The sequence below is a fragment of the Emys orbicularis genome, chromosome 2, assembly GCF_028017835.1.
Source record: "Emys orbicularis isolate rEmyOrb1 chromosome 2, rEmyOrb1.hap1, whole genome shotgun sequence".
Classification (NCBI taxonomy): domain Eukaryota; kingdom Metazoa; phylum Chordata; order Testudines; family Emydidae; genus Emys; species Emys orbicularis.
Window position 1 is genome coordinate 178971872 of NC_088684.1, and position 17312 is coordinate 178989183.

General features: G+C 46.4%; 1 pseudogene; it reads right to left on the minus strand.

Moving 5' to 3' along the window:
- Window positions 1–1009: 1009 nt before the first annotated feature.
- Window positions 1010–16406, minus strand: LOC135873753 (activin receptor type-1-like; annotated as a pseudogene).
- Between the last annotated feature and the right edge of the window lie 906 nt (window positions 16407–17312).

Here is a 17312-nt window from a genome sequence, read left to right on the forward strand (position 1 = left end):
AAGAAACAACAAGAAAAAATACCAGAATGTTCAAAGCACCTTATTTGTGTTTCTATTCTGTTTTGGTCCAGTAAAGAATAGAGACAACTGTACATTATTTGTATTATTGAATCTGCAAAAAAACCAAACCCTACATAGATAAATTATAATGATTTGGACATGTACATGTGCATATTTATTTGTTTTTCCTAAAGTTAATTAAGTATTTTAGGAAAAATTGTCAGAGCGGCCACCAGCAAGAGTTGGTGGCCGCAGTCTGAGGCCACCAAAAAATTTGTGGTGAGAACCCCTGCTCTAACTAGTAACATAGCAGGATGCATCCCTAAATCCATTTGGAAACTGTGAAGAGATCCCTTCCCCTCTCAAACTTTCAGCAAAGAATACAAACTATCTAGGAGATTTCCTAAAAGATTTTTTTCTTTGCAGGTAGAACACAAAGCCTGATGGACTCTGTAAGGGTCCCTCGCTCTCCCGCTCGGAGGGAGGCCACTCTGTCTGGCCCCGTCTGGTCCGGACCAGAGTCTGCGGGTAGCTGGGAGCCCACAATAGGGCTGGGCGATCAACCGTCACTACCAGGCTTCGGCCTGGGCTGGGGTAGCTCAAGTAGTCAGCCCTTCAACACAGTCTATCAGGGGTGGCCCCAGCCAGGCCGGGGCCCAAGCAGCCAACAAAAAACAGTCTAAGGGCTGGCTCTGGCCTGGGTGGAGCCCAGGCAGCCAGCCAAAACAGACAGTCTTTCAGGGGGAACTAGGTCCCATATTTGAAGAGGCTCAGGTTATCAGCAAGCAGCACTCTCACAGCTGGCTTTGGCCTGGGTAGGGCTCAGGCAGCCAACCAACAAATAGTCTTGAAAGGGCTGGCTTTAGCTTGAGTAGAGCTCAGGCAGCCAGCAAACAAACTGTCTCTCCAGGTGAGTGGTAAGGGAGCTCCTGTCCTGGGCTAGAGCCTCCTTACACCGTGTAGGGGGTCAGCTATCCGGGGTGGGGTGGCAGGGGGATGCGGGCCCACCCTACTCTACCGCGTCCCAGCCCAGGGCCCTGGCAGGGGCAGGATTGGCTGCCCCTGTGTCGGCAGAGATCCAGCCGCAACACACCAACTGAGCCACGCCGGGCTCTGCAGCCGGCTGCTCCGGGGGCCCCTGGGCTACTTCCTGCCTCCCCGGGGTTTGGTACCTGCGGCCTCCAGGCCTCTTCTGGCTCTTCAGGGTAAACCGCAGCAGGTACTCCGGGCCAGTTGTCGTACACGTCTGGGGATTGGGAACAGCCAGGCGCAGGTTCCTCTTGGGGCCTCTGGAGAGCAGGCCGAGCGTCCTCCTCCATAGCAGGCTCTCCCCCAGCTGTGCTGCAGGGCTGGCCTTTTATACTTCCGGCCATGCCCCGGTCCTTCTAGCAAGGGGGTGCGGGGCGTGTAAGGGTCCCTCGCTCTCCCGCTTGGAGGGAGGCCACTCAGCCTCACTACAGACACCCAAAGAATTAAGTCTCCTGTCCTCACTAGTGATGTGCGGCTTTGGGAAGAAGACAGGTAAGTAAATTGTCTGATTCAAATGGAATTCTGAGATTACCTTTGGGGGTGAATTTAGGATGTAATCTAAAAGAAATCTTGTCTTTGATTCACCTTATGCAATCTTCCATAATCATAAAGCTCAGCTACTTTTCTAGTTGAGGTGATGGCAACTAGACAGGCAAACTTCACTGAGACGGGTTAAGGAGCATGAGGCCAAGGGTTTGAACAGAGCATTTGTTAATTCCAAAAGAAATAGATTGAGGTCCCATGTTGGGATAGGTCTCATCACAGGAAGAAGGATTCTGACCAGACCTTTCAGAAAACATACAGTCACAGGATGAGCAAAAAATAGAGTGGTTCTCAATCAGGGGATGGGAGAGTGGAGGAAGGGTGCATGTGCCAGGCACTGATAGCCACTAGATGCACATGTAGGGAGCTAAGAGACAGATCTGAGGTCTTTAAAGAAAGAACATATTCCAATATGATGGGGATGTCAAAATCCTTTGAGGTTACCTCAAAGGCTTACTCAGCCCTGGCAAGCCTGGGGATAAATTAAGCCCTGGATGGAGAGGTGGGTACAGAGGCAGTGGGGGGTTTGGGGCATTGGGGGAGGCAGCAGGGGCCAGAGGTGATGGGGGTGGGATAAGCTCAGGGACAGAGCCCACCACCACTCAATACTGACACTAGACAGAAGATCTTTTCCATTTTGCTGTATAGCACTTTCTTGTGGACTCCATCCTATTACTGTTAAGGATGGCTTGAACATGTCCTTTCTAGGTTTGACAGCCACCCAAATACCAGGCTACCAGGGTAGCCTTGAGACCTTGAGATCCCCTAGAACAGTAGACTGGGCACTCTGTTCTCTTGAGATCAAAGCGGCCCCAAGACTGAGACCCCCATCGTCAAAATATGTTCTGCGTACCACTGAATCATGTGGTCCTTGAAGAAATGTCTGCTGAGGCTGTCTGACAATGTGTTGTGTATCACTGGGAGGTGCACTGCAGATATGGTGATCTGGTGACAATATACTAGTTCCAAAGACTGGTAGCTTCTATACACAGAGGGGTGGACCTTGCGCCCCCTTGTTTGTTGATGCAGAACACTGCTGTCATGTTGTCTGATATCACTTCAGCACATAGGGTTTGTATGAATGGCTGCCTGCAGTTCTAGGAGGTTTATGTGCCACCAGGATTCCTGGGGAGTCCATATCCCTTGCACTACATGCTCCTCTAGATGAGTGCCACAACTGAACAAAGAGGCATCCGTGATCAACCTCTTCTCAGGTAGGGGAAGAATGAAGGTGCCCCCCTACACACACCTGCTCCCTCTTCTCCTACTAGGCGAGAGAAGCTCGTACTTTGTGGGGCAGTGAAACTAGTTTGTCCATACTCTATCTGCTAGGCACATATACTGTATGTAGCCAAGCCTGTCTGAAACTACAATGAAGGCTTATGAAGCATGTCAAATAGCTAGGGATACAATTATGTAACAGTGGTCAACACTGTCAGAACCTGTTCATTTTGTCATTTCTTTCAACTCCACTGTGAAAGGTCACCTCTGGCACAGAACCGTGAATTTTTGCCATTTATATGGACCAGGATGCCACTAACAGTTCGTTAGTTTGCTTTGATTTAATCTTCTTTGAAACAGGACTAGGTCAAAGCAAATGAACAAACTGTTAATGTGCGGCAGCAGGGGCCACACAAACAGTTAATTAGATCATTTTAATCAGCTGCCTCCCCCCCCCCCGCTACTGGTTATCTACCTCCATGTTCTGCCCTGCTTCCTTCCCTATCCCAACTGCTCTCTCCTCCCTTACCTGTTACCTCCACCTTCTCCCCCATTCATAACTCCCCTTGTGCACCCAATACAGCATCCCTTCTACCCACCACTACTCCTTACACATCTATCTGCTTTTTGCTCCTGGCCCGTCTGCCTTTGTCTCTAACCTGCCTCCCTACCTCTGCCCTTGCCTCCTCCCTCCCTTCTGCACCCACCCAGCCTCCCCTACTCCATTCCTGCCTCCCCCTGCATCTAACACCCCCCTCTGCCTTCCTTAGCTTTGCTCCCATCTCTATTCCCCCTTCCACTCTGACTCCCTCACACCCCACAGAGCCCTATCCCCACTGCAGAACTCCTAGAAGGGGCAGGGCTAGGACTTTGTCCCCCCCTCCCCCAAATCCTCTGTGGTGACAGCTCCCATTCTCTGCCATTTACCCTTTCTACAGCCTCCAGTTCTCAAACCCCATCCCGCATCCCCAGCTTGACTGATCCCCAAATTCCTTCTCCCTCCCGGTTCACCTGGTCCCTTATCCCCTCTGCCTGGCCCGATCCCCAATCCCCTGTCCTGTGTCCCTGACTCTCCCTCCCCCAGCTCCCCTGATCTCTGACGTTGAGGGAAGTGTGGCTGGGATGGGATGTGGCAAGCTAGAGCTGATCATTGCCAAGCAGCAGGCCAGGGCACTGAGCAGTGCCTCTCACTTCCTGCTGTGATGAAAGAGCTTCTCCAGGGTAGCTGGAGCCTGGGATCATCCGAAGAAGCACCAAGCCTGGGCACCAGGTCTGAGAGGTGGGCTAGGGAGAGAGATGGAAAAGGGAGTTGGAGAAGAGGGGAGCTGGAAGAGAGGAGGGAGAGGTCGGAGACTGGGGAAGCTGGAAGGAGAGGTGAATGGGGGTGTCAAGGACTGGGGGATTTACAAGGAGGAAAGAAGGCAGAGAATAGGAGCAGAAGCAGAGGACTCAGGATGAGGGTGGCAAAGATCCAGCCCTGCCCTTCTAGGAGCTCTGCACTGGGGACAGGGGTCTGGGGGGGTGGGTCAAGCACTGATTAATAGTTAGTTCATTCATTTGGATCTAGTCCCATTTTAAAGAGGGCTACATCAAAGTGAGCTAACAAAACTGTTAATGCATGACAGTAGGGTCTACAAGGTTGCTGTGGCCATATTGTGAAATCATCTGTTTTTTACTGTGACTGTGCCATGAATTATGCATCATTTTACCATGACAAAATCATATCCCTACACATAGACACAGGAAGCCAAGTGACCTAGAAGGACGAGACGTGTGGACTGACATGTTTGGGCTCAGGCGGAGCTGAGTGATAAGTTCCTTTATGGATTGGATTCCGTCCCAAGGTACGTAAACTCTGGCACTGATTCAGTCCAGGAGTGCCCTGATAAGCTCTGTGGTCTGTGTGGGACTAAACCAGACTTGAATGTGTTCATGCAGAGTCCCAGGGAATGTAGAAGATGGCGCAGGATTGCAGCAGAAGATTGCTGTCAGTACTTCCTGATGACATCTCCCCATCAGTAACCATCATCATAGTAGGGCAAAACTGATGATCTGTGGCAACAGGAGTGAGCTGCCACAACTGCTACCACCTGTGTGAATACCCTTGATGCTGTTGCAAGGCTGCAAGGGAGAACTCTGTATTGATAGTGGTTCATGCCTACTATGAACCTCAGGAATCTTCTTTGTATGGGGTGGATGTCTGTGAGGAAATAGCCATTCTTTATAGCAAGAGCGGTGAACTAATTGCCTTTGTTCAGCAAGGGAATCATTGCTGCTCAAGTGATGATTCTGAACCTTAATGTGCAGCTAAAGACATTGAGCTGAGATCTAAGAGAGGTCCCCATCCTCCCTTCTTTTTGGGGATGAGAAATATTTCGAGTAAAATCCCTTTGCCCAATGTTGAAGAAGTTCTATGGCTCCCAGAAGAAGGAGGCAGTCTACGTCATGACTGAGCATCCTCTCATAAGAGGGATCCCTGAAGAGGGATGAGGAAAAGGGGGGCAGGAAACTATGGTGTAGCTGGTATAAATGGATGTTGAGAAAACATTTGTCTGTCATTATATGCCAGGTTTGGGAGAAATGAGCTAGGCAGCCACCAACTTGGGTATGGAAATCCTGTATGGATGGATGTGGTAACCAGATTAATTTGCAGCTGTCAAAGGTCCCATCAAAAGTGATTCTTAGCAAGAGGTTGGGGTTGGAAGGCGGAATGCTTGCTACGTTATATCCTCCATTGTTTCTGTGGTGGTTCATAGCCCTCTGGTGATAAAAGGGCTGAGAAGCTGGTCAGTGGTTGTGGCCTGTGGTATGTCCTCGCTGGTGCTGGAGTGTAGATTCCTAATGAATGGACAGTTGCCCATGTGAGTCCTTCAATGAATGTAACAAGTCTTTTCACTGGACAGCTTGTTTCCCTCAAAGGGCAAATCCTCCATTGTAAATCAGTCTTCTTAGGGAACTCCTAGGATAGGAGTCACAACACCGGACGTATGAATATAGGCATTGCCACTGAACGGGTGGTTATATTTGCCGCATCAACTGAGGCTGGGAGGACTTACCTAGTGAGCACTTTCTTCTTTGATGAGCACCTAGATCAGCAGCCTATCCTCCTGGGGAAGTTTGTCAGCAAATTCAGCAAACAGAGTATAGTTAATGAAATCATACTTAGACATTTAATGTCTGATATTCTGCTATTCAGAACTGCAAACTGGTGGAAGTAAAAACCTTCCTTCTAAAAAGGTCCAGATGCTTAGTTTCCTTATCAGAATGGGTGGATCTGGGTTGATGCTGTCTGCCTATTTGCTTGGACTATTAAAGAATTTGGGACAGGGTGTGTAAATGAAAATTCTGCTCCCTTGGCTAGCACAAAATACTTTTCTGTTCTTTTTGAAGTGGGGGCCACAGGTGGCCGCAGTATACCAGACCACTTTGGCAAGTCCTAGGATGGCCTCATTGATGGGAAGTGTTATCTTACTAGGTCCCATAGTCTGTAGATGTCCAGAGATTTATGAGTTGTGTATTGCACCTCCAGTAGAGCAGTGGTTTTCAAACTTTTTTTCTGGCAACCCAGTTAAAGAAAATTGTTGATGCCCGCAACCCAATGGAGCTGGGAATGAGAGGTTTGGGGTGTAGGAGGGGGATCAGGGCTGGGGCAGAGGGTTGAGGTGCAGGGGTGAGGGCTGTGGGGTGGGGCCAGGAATGAGGGGTTCAGGGTGTGTGTGGGGGCTGTGGGGTGCAGGAGGGGGTTCAGGGCTCTGGGCTGGGGGTGCAGGCTCTGGGCTGGGAGTGGGGATGAGGGGTTTGTGGTGGCTCAGGGCTGTGGCAGGGGATTGGGGCATGGGGTTGGGGTGCGGGCTTACCTCTGGAGGCTCCCAGTCAGTGACGCAGCTGAGGTGCAGAGGCAGGCTTCCCGCCTGTCCTGGCATCGCGGACTGTGCTGCGCCCTGGAAGCGGCCAGCAGCAGGTCCGGCTCCTAGGTGAAGGTGGGCAAGTGGCTCTGTGTGGCTCTCACCCACAGGCATCGCGCGCCCCCCCACCCCAGCTCCCATTGGCCAGGAACCAGTGCAGAGCTGGTGCTCGGGGCAGGGGAGCCAGACCTGCTGCTGGCCACTTCCGGGGTGCAGCACAGTGTCAGAACAGGTAGGGACTACTAGTTTTTACTGGTCGGCCACCAGGGTCCCTGGGTGATGAGCAAGGCAACCCAATGCCTTGCATTCCGCGACCCAGTACTGGGTCGCGACCCGAAGTTTGAAAACCACTGCTCTAGAGGGATTTGGAGTAGGTCAGTGACCTTCCTTAGCAGAATTTGAAACTGCCTGTAGTCATCACGTGGGGTGGACAGTGCTTCCACATCATTTGGGGAGGGTGATGGTAGCCTCATTGGAGCTGGTGGTTCTGATCTTCTTCATCCCTGTGGCGGGCCTGGCACCGCAGCGCCCCTTTGTGGCAGGGGTAGGATGGGGTGTCGGCGTCTCACCACTCTTGAGTCCTTGCACCCGCCTCTCTGCGGGTGGCCGGTTACGGCCTCTTGGCCTTCTTCCCTACTATCACCTGTCTGGCGGGGTGGTGCAGCCTAGCGGCCAGAGTCCATACAATCCCCCTCACGAGCAGGGTAGCGTGGCCTAGTGGCTGGAGTCCATACAATCCCCCTCACGAGCGGGGTAGCGCGGTCTAGCGGCCGGAGTCCATACAATCCCCCTCACGATTCGGGGGTGAAGTGGTAGGGGGGGACTCATGCCCACCCTCTCCACCAGGTCCCGACCCAGGGCCCTGGTAGTGGCAAGCTCCCCTTGCCACTCGCTCGGTGGGGATCCGCCCACAACACGCCGAGCGTCTATGCGGCTCTAACGCCGTTTGCCTCTAAAGTTCCCCTGGGTCACTTCCTACCACGAAGGCCAGGTCATCTGCTGCGGGGGATCCTCCGGTCTGTTCTCCTCCTGTGATGTCCTCCTTCAGCGTCTCAGGGAGTGTACCGGCTTGGCTGGCTCCCGGATCCTGGCGCGCAGGCTCTCCCTCCTCAGGAGCTAGCAGCATGCCTCCTCCTCCTCCGGTGGTCAGTCCAGACTGAGTTGTTCTGCAGGCTTTTATACCTATTCTCCAGTTGGAGCATGCCCAGCAGAGCTTCTGGAGCGTGGCTTCCCCTGCTAGGAAAGAAGGGTTAACCCCTGCGGTACCAGTGCGGGGCCACTCTGCCCCGTCACAGTCCCCCATTGGCTTCTGACAAGTTTCAGGGTCCTTTCTGCTAGGGAGGTTTGTTTAGATTCCCAATGGGACCATACGGACTTAGGATATCACATGTATGGGTCTTATGGTTCCCAATACAGCCAGTGAGATGGATCAAATAGGAATTGAGGTGGACCCCACAGAGCAGTGTACACTGGTCAAGAAGAGCATAATCCCTTCTATTTGATCAGGATGGAGCTCAAGAAACACTGGATCCTCTATTTGGTCTAAGCCTTTGTCTCAACAGCAGTGGTAATGCTCTCCTACTAATGTCCCATACATCTGATGAAGACTATGCAGGCTCTGACTCAACAGGCGATGCCAATGGTACTGTGGGTCTTGTTATGACCTGGTTAGTAAAGGGCCTCAGTAAATGACTCTTCCCCCTTCCTTGCACTCCCTGTACCAGTATTGTTAGGATCTCTTTGTCAGGACTACAATATCAGAGATTCTGGGAGGATGATGATAACCTCAGGGGTAGTGTATCTGGTCCCAGGTGTGAAGGAGTGGTGAGGACTCCTGTCTTTCTATACCAGTGGATTTCAACACCATCAAGTCTTTATCAAGGCACAATGGTACCACTGCTGTAGGTGGCATTCAGGGCTTCTCACTTGTTGGCACCATGCATAGTCTCACTGTCATGGACAATGCTGGTTTCGGTGCACTCTTGCTCTTCAGAGCCAGAGGACTGGTACCATGCTCCTTGTTAGCTCCTGAAACTCCTGTGCTAGGGCACAGAGTCTCCCCCGAGTTGGAGGAAGTCTGAAAGAAGGTCCTTTTCTTGGAGGAAGATCTGGAGAGTAATTTATCTTGCCTCTTGTCACAGTGTTTTCTACCCTTCTCTTTCTCCTCTCTGGAGGAGTCCTTACCTCTAACTATCAGCTTCAGAACCAGAGGTAACCATGGTTTGGAAGTGCTTCCTTGCTGCCTCTGCCTGATGTACAGGAAAGGTCTGCCAGGCCAGAATTGGAATGGGGCCTCACTGCTTGATCCCAAAGGAATCGTCACAGTCTGTACTCAAATGCTTGACAGAGTCAGCAAATGGAGCACATTGGGAGGATGTGAGGTTCCCCAAGGCCATAGAGGCACATAAGGTGGTCATTGCTGACCAGGAGGGCCCAGAGACAGGAAACGGTTCTTGAAACCTAAGTCCTTGGGTACAGTAATGAGAAACAGGTAGGGAAAGACCTCCCAAAAGCCTAAATTGTACTCTAACTAAGACTATAAGAACTATAAAAGCTAAGTACGATTGTATAAACTATTTACAAATATTTACAAGTCCACATAGACCAATCCAGAGAAAACTGCAGACCCTGAAGAGGTTCCGTCTCGGACTACAAGTGGCAGAAATGTACTGAAGAGGCCATCTGTCTGCCCTGTCCCTAATGCCCTTGGTTCGGAGCACAAGGAGGAGAAGGGCACAGGCATGGACCAACAGACACTGCTAGTAAAAATCTTCCTGTCTCAGGCACATGTGCACCCAGAGTAGAATACACACAGGAACCATCACCCAAAGGAGAAAAGGTTATCTTTAAAAAATACTTACTGGATCTGAAAAACAACTGTTAGGGATGTTTGGTCTTTGCTGTTCTACACACACTACTTTCCTCGTGTGTTCAGAACTAGGATCACTTGGAACAAGGTCATGAAATGGTAGTTTATAATCTTCTGCAATCCCTTTAAAAAACCTGAATGGAAAATAGTCGGTTAACTTACTCATTCAACCCCAATCACCATAGTATACAACCATCTATTTGAAAATATTTTTAATTAACAAACTACCTGTAAATTGTTCTTGCTGACATAAGCACATGTGCACCCACAGTAGAATACACACAGGAACCATCACTCAAAGGAGTAAAAGTAACTAGTTTGCCCTGAAGGCTAAAGACAGTCATGGGAACATTGTTGATTAGGTTTTATATAAGCTTTTTACAAAATCTAAATTGTCTTAATAATATTCCTCTAACAGGAACTCTCCTTATGTGGCATATTTGAGATTGCACCTCCCAGTTTGTGTGTAAAGCGTGTTTGCTCACACCATGTCTTAAGACCAAATACCCTGATGTAGCCAATGTGTATGCTTTAATGTGTGCAAGAGCATTTTCCATTAATTTTAATAATTAATTAATTAATTAATGGAGACATCCCATCTCCTAGAACTGGAAGGGACCTTGAAAGGTCATCGAGTCCAGCCCCCTGCCTTCACTAGCAGGACCAAGTACTGATTTTGCCCCAGATCCCCAAATGGCCTCCTCAAGGATTGAACTCACAACCCTGGGTTTAGCAGGCCAATGCTCAAACCACTGAGCTATCCCTCCCCCCGAGCTAAGAACGAGCTTGGACTTTGTGCTATGGGGAGGTGAAGGTTGGGACGCCCATACATCGTCTAGGAAGTGTGTAGAAGAGTGTGTCTCATAGGTATAGTGTATTTTCTTAGGGCTAGTCTACAATACCACTTACTTCGGTATAATTTACATCACTTAGGGGTATGAATAATCCACACCCCTGAGCGATGTAAGTTACACAAACCTAAGTGTCGATATAGATAGTGTTATGTCAACAGGAGAGCGTCTCCGGCTAGCATAGCTACCGCCTCTCGCAGAGGTGGCGCAATTAAGTCGACGGGAGAGCTCTCTCCCATCAGCTTAGAGTGCCGACGCAACTGCACCACTGTAACGCTTCTACGTAGACTAGCCCTTAGAGAGTGGGGCTGGATTTCTTTATTATTCTGGTGATGAGGCCTTGTGCATAAGGTGGGGAGGTAGCATTTTCCTCCCTTGCCATTCTAGCACCTTATCCCCAGAGGGGTTGAGAAAAAGTCAGCATTTTCCTGCTGTAGGACCCCACTCCAGTATAGGGCTAGGCAGGGCCGTCCCTAGCAATTCTGGGGCCTTACGCAGCCCCCCCGTGCGGGGTGTGTCTGTATGGGGCCCCAGGCCTCTGCGGGGGGGAGCAGGGGTCTGACCCCAGGCCTCCATGGGAGGGGGGATGGGACTGGCTTGGGAGGCAGGGGGAACCACACCCCAGCACTCACCGGCGGCGTGCTGGGTCGCTGCACTTCCCGCCGCCGGTGAGTGCAGGCCCAGCCCTGCTGCACTCCTCAGGGGAGTGGGGGCAGGGCGGGAAGAGGTAGGGCAGGGGCTGGAGCAGCATGCAGCTGCACAGGGCACCAGGAAATTTGGTGTCCTACGCAGCTGCGTACTTTGCGTATGAGTAAGGACAGCCCTGGGGCTAGGTATAATAAGGAGTTGGAGTATTTAATAGAAATGCTGTTACAAAGCTCAAGTCAGAAACAGGCTTCCTTATGAACTCCTGCAGATCTGCCCTCCAACCAAAATCTTTGTTTTAGCCTTTACCTGACTGTGAAAATTCCATCCATTTCTCAAACCCAGAACTGAATTCTATTAAGCTGCTTCTAATAAATTGCATCACTGTACCGGTCACTTCCTATTCATGCAGTTATGCTTTTTCTACAAATGAGCCTCCTCAAATTTTATCACTCTAGCCTCACTAAATATTCTCATGTTGTGAGAAACATAATATTGGACTTGCTTAAATAGACCACATTAACAGTTTATATGTGAGGATAATAATGTCCAATGTACTTGAATCACTATTTCACTTTTTTAAATACATTGGGATCTTTGTAACAAAATAGTCTCAAATTTTGGCAGTCATCAGCATCTACTATATTTTGCTGCAAATAATCAAAAAGTGACACATTTTCATGACAGCAAGTAATTAGCCAAAGCTGTGTACTGTAGTTTCTTGATGTCATGTCAGATGCAATGAAACCTAAACAAAAGGGAAATTCCTCTAATTAGTATACTATTTCTATTGTAAAATAAACTGACCTTGGACAAGAACCAAACATCATCTACCTTTTGTAGTTCAATCCACTTTCCTTTCCTCCTAGGGACTCTCAAGCATTCAGTACCAATTGTATTTTACTACAGACTCATCCAATGCATAATAAGAGATGTTTTTTCAGAGTAGCAGCCCTGTTAGTCTGTATGAATCTCTGGTAGATGGTCTTGTTATTGGATTGTTGTATTTTACCAACTTGTCCAAAACCTAATGAATCAAAACTGACTTTAAGTCCAATATGTTCATGTGATGGGGTGTACAAACTCCACACAAGCCAGAAAATGGTTAATTTTCTGAGGGCACAATCAGCTCTGGCCCCTGACACATGAAGCAGGTGTTTGACATAAGCCCAGGACATATGGAAGTATTTATGTGTCTGTGTTTATTTTGGACACTGGGTATCATGGAAAGGGTGGAAGTCTTATATGACCAAGTCAGAGAATTAAGCCCACAAGGTGCTGGAGGCTGGGCAGATCAGCTGAAGGCCAGGAAGAAGTCAGAGGCAGAGCCACTGCTGCACATCATAAAGGGGTGGCTGGGGGTGTATAGTAAATAGATAAACTACAGGAAAGAGACCAGCTGTGAGTGATTTATGATGGTTACTTTTCCTAAGATGAGGTATCAGACTTGGAAGTCTGAGTTTGGTGGTTTTTTTGTTTTTTTTGTTTTAAAGAAAATCAGAGATGCCTTGTGTCACAGTACATTTTCCAATCCAGTGAAAACAAAAAACAAAACAAAAACCATGAAGAGCAACTACTTGCAAAATACTAGTTATTTAAGGATAAAACACAAATGTTGCAACTTCCAATTTGTTATAATCTTTAAAATTCAGACACTTTAAAAGGGTTTCTCTTCAGAAAGTTAATGCACAAGTGTGTGTGTGTGTGTGTGTGTGTGTGTGTGTACAATATGAATGCTTAATACAATACTTTTGCTTTAAAATTTTATTATTCTACTGGACACACTTGCCTTAGAATTCCACATTTTATCAATCAGTATATCATCCATGTATATTTGTATAAATATGTAATTGTTTACTTGAAAAAATTCATGCCCAGTATGTTTTCATGACAAAGCAGTAGGCTATTGTACATTTCAGTTTCTGTGAACTGTGATTTCTCATCTCTGGATGAAAAGATTTTCACTGCTACATTTTCTCCTTGCCCTTGACCTCACCAGACTTCTCCATAATGGCCTTTTCCTACAAAATTTTGTATTAGGCTATTAGAGAATTAATAAATGAGAGATCCTGTTTCAGATTCAAAATTATTCTAAGCAACAGTTTATAGTCATTGAAAAGCTCTCCAATACAACTACCATAACTTGGTTTCCCAAGACTATTTAAATCCAATCCAAGACTTGTTTTTAAAGTCTCTTTGCAATTCAACGTAATCTTGCTAAATCAAACTGGCAAATCAAGTAGATTACAGAGGCGCCAAAGCAATGAGGTTCTTCACGTAGGCGGGTTACAGGCCTAGGGTGAGGGGTCATTGCAATTGTGGGAGGTACCATGTCAACCTTCAACAAGCCTGGGGACAGGCTGGGTTGCCACATCTCCTACTCCCTGCTGCTTCTTGATACTACTCACAATGAGATTGAGAGTGGGGGACATGCACTCATGCTATCACTGTTGCCTCCAGTGGCTCTGCTAAGATTGTTACAGTAGGTATCCACTGAAATGTGGCAAGGGGTTCTTTAGAAAGACTCATTCATCTCTGCTTCAGATCTTAAAAGCTGCCTCATCGATGATGCCTGAGGCTAGGAGTCCAGTGTTAGGGTGGGGCTACAGATATCCAGCAATGACTCCTTATGCTGAGGAAGAACCCCCACCCACCACCTGCATCACCACTCTTTCCCTTCCAATGAAAAATGAGAGAATTAGCACTGGGCACTGTTCTCTCCACCTCTGTATACAGCAATACTGAACATCCCTTCCTATGGTTGGGGAAACAGAATGCTGAATATGGGAGGTGCGGTGGTGGTATTTCTAAAGGCCCCTATTCCCATGCTGCAGCACAATGGCTATTTGAAGCCCCAGCCAGTATATTCTTATTCTCACAGCTCCAACAAGGATGCCTTAGGAGCAGTTTTCATGCCCTTAGATGTACCCATGAGAATGACAAATGGCAAGAAGCCCTGACAAGGTTTATCCAGAGCAACAAAACACACTGTCATCGGCACATGGAAAGCATGATATTACCCAAACTGGCCTTATTCTTCTGCTATCATTAAACCGTAACCTCAATAATCTGTACTGATTACTACATTAATCATCTTCTAGTAAAAACAAATACTTTAGCATTACAGGATAGTGTAAGTAATGGCGCACTGTATTGAGAGAATTTCCAATGTGAAACTATAATTTTAATTCACTACACATGCTTGGTTATGTATCATCAAATATCGAAGCTAGAAGAATGATAGTTATTTCTACATTATAAACTTAGATTTCTTCTGTTCAGACAGGAAACAGCACATTTGTTTTGGTGTCAAATGTAATGGGCGACATTAAAGAAAAGTTGAACAATTGTCAAATCTCAGCTTTCTACACCTAAGGAGAATCTATATCAAGTTTATACAAAAATGAAATAAACGTATATAAGAAGGTACAATAATTATGCACAGAAAGACTTGCTTGTAAAGTCTGAGTCACGATAAAAAAATACTTGTGGAGGATTCTAACAGATATCAAAATGTTCAGATTTCGATGCTCTTACATTTTGCTACCTAATCATTCATTTCCTAAATTAAGACATGATTAACTCTTGACCTACCTACACATTCTACTAGCGTTATTTGATGAGCCACTGTTTTTTGCACTAAAAATGGTAATCCTGAGCCACTTCCTAAGGAACAAGAATGATCAAGCAATTACTAAACATTGGGGAGATTTTTTTAGTTAAAACAAAGAAGTCATTAAAATAAAGGGCTGTTTATAACATTTTAATGTTTCAGATTTTTTGACTGACATTTAAAATTTGACTAAAGAAACAGGGTAAGTTGGCTAATATATGCAGGTTATTTTTCAAGTATTCTAAACCAAAATATATTTTGCAATTGTTATTGAATTTAACTCATATATAAACTGCATTTTAATTTACCACAAGTGTACTGTCTCCAATGTTTGAAGTAATCAGCCCATTTATTGTACCATGTTCAGCATCACATGCATGTAAGCGATGTATCAGAGTTTGATTAGTCTTCTGACAGGCTACAATAGCCATAAATGAGAGAATCAGCAGCACAATAGTAGGACTTGTCACAAAGATAAAAAATATATCAATGCTGTATTGTATTGCATTGCTTCAGATACTGCAAGAAAAAAAAAATTAAATATAAGGGGCTGTTTGCATAGCTGGTTTGTTAGAGCCCTTAAAATAAACTATCCATATAGGCTCTGCATGTTGTAAAGGCTGTGCACCTTATTCCAGAGTAGATGCTTCCCCTCTAGGTCACTACTCCCATCCCAACAAGCAGCAGCTACATAATGCCAAGTAGACAATATTACATATAGCATAACAACGCTCATAAGAATGAAGCCAAACTTTACAAGCAAGTTAGTGTCCTAACTTCCATGTCTGACTGGGTGCCAGGATAGAGAAGAATCCTGAAGGGTCAGTATAGTCTGAAGTGCCTTTGAAAGGGAAGTTAGCTAGGGAGACAGGAGGAGAACCATAGGGACAAAGACTGCCTCCGCCCCGCACACTGCAATCAAGAGGGAGGAAAAAGGGAAATGTAGACCCAACCCACCTTCTGCAAGGAACATTGCCATAGAGGAAGCTGTAGTCAGGCTGTGCAGTTAAGGGACTGAGGGCCACCTACCACTTCTGGTAAAGAAGAGTATTCAATAACTGCTATATTTCATGGTCAGGGCGGGAGAGCTCCCTCACTCCATAATTAAACATTCAAAATAAGTCACACAGAGTCAGCTGGCCTTGGAACGTGCACTTCTCCCTACCTTAAGTCGACACAAAGGAGTGAAGAACTGGATTCAGCCTAACAAAAATAGTTCACAAGAAAACAGAAAACTAATGACCTAATTTATAAGTAGCCCCACCCAGGAACAGCTCCACAATGCCTTACAGAGGGTTATTTTTTTGTTTTGGAAGGGAATGTCCCATGCCAATTTAAATAATGAATGTTCGATTGCTACAAAGCAAGAATGCAAAGAGAGTAAGATGAGAGGAAGATTTCAACTGCACAGAGTCTAAAGGCTATAAGACATTACAACCATTTCAAGTGTTTATTTTAATACATAACTACATTAGATTTATAATCTTATTATATGTAAGAATAAATAATTTCACATTCCATATTTAATATTCTGGTTAAAATAAATTATGGCAATCATACCCTGGGGAAGTAACGGCTCTGCATTGATGTTCCAGTTACATAGATTTCTGCAACAGCAACTAACTACATTATTTATAGACAGTGCAGTCTTTCCTCCATGTTCCAGAATAATAAAACATCCTTTCTAGAAGACAAATGCCTCACCATTCAGGATCACTGAAGCTAAGCATTGCTGACCAAAGCCATGAAATGTGACAAAAAAACCTCCTTGGCTTAACCATGAGATCTTGCATGATCTAAAAAATAAAAAGGAGTCATAAAAAATGGAAACTAGGACAGATTACAAAGGATGAATATAGGCAAAACAACACAGGAATGCAGGGGCAAGATTAGAAAGGCAAAGGCACAAAATGAGCTCAAACTGGCTACCGGAATAAAGGGAAACAAGACGACTTTTATCAATACATTAGAAGCAAGAGGAAGACCAAGGACAGGGTAGGCCCACTGCTCAGTGAGGAGGGATACACAGTAACAGGAAACTTGGAAATGGCAGAGATGCTTAATGACTTCTTTGTTTCGGTCTTCACCGAGAAGTCTGAAGGAATGCCTAACGGGAACGGGGTAGGTTTAGCAGATAAAATAAAAATCACTTAGAAAAGTTAGATGCCTGCAAGTCACCAGGGCCTGATGAAATGCATCCTAGAATACCCAAGGAGCTAATAGAGGAGGTATCTGAGCCTCTAGCTATTATCTTTGGAAAATCATGGGAGACAGGAGAGATTCTAGAAGACTGGAAAAGGGCAAATATAGTGCCTACCTATAAAAAGGGAAATAAAAACAACCCAGGAAACTACAGACCAGTTAGTTTAACTTCTGTGCCAGGGAAGATAATGGAGCAAGTAATTAAGGAAATCATCTGCAAACACTTGGAAGGTGGTAAGGTGATTGGGAATAGCCAGCATGGATTTGTAAAGAACAAATCGTGTCAAACCAATCTGATAGCTTTCTTTGATAGGATAATGAGTCTTGTGGATAAGGGAGAAGCGGTGGATGTGGTATACCTAGACTTTAGTAAGGCATTTGATACGGTCTCACATGATATTCTTATCGATAAACTAGGCAAATACAACTTAGAT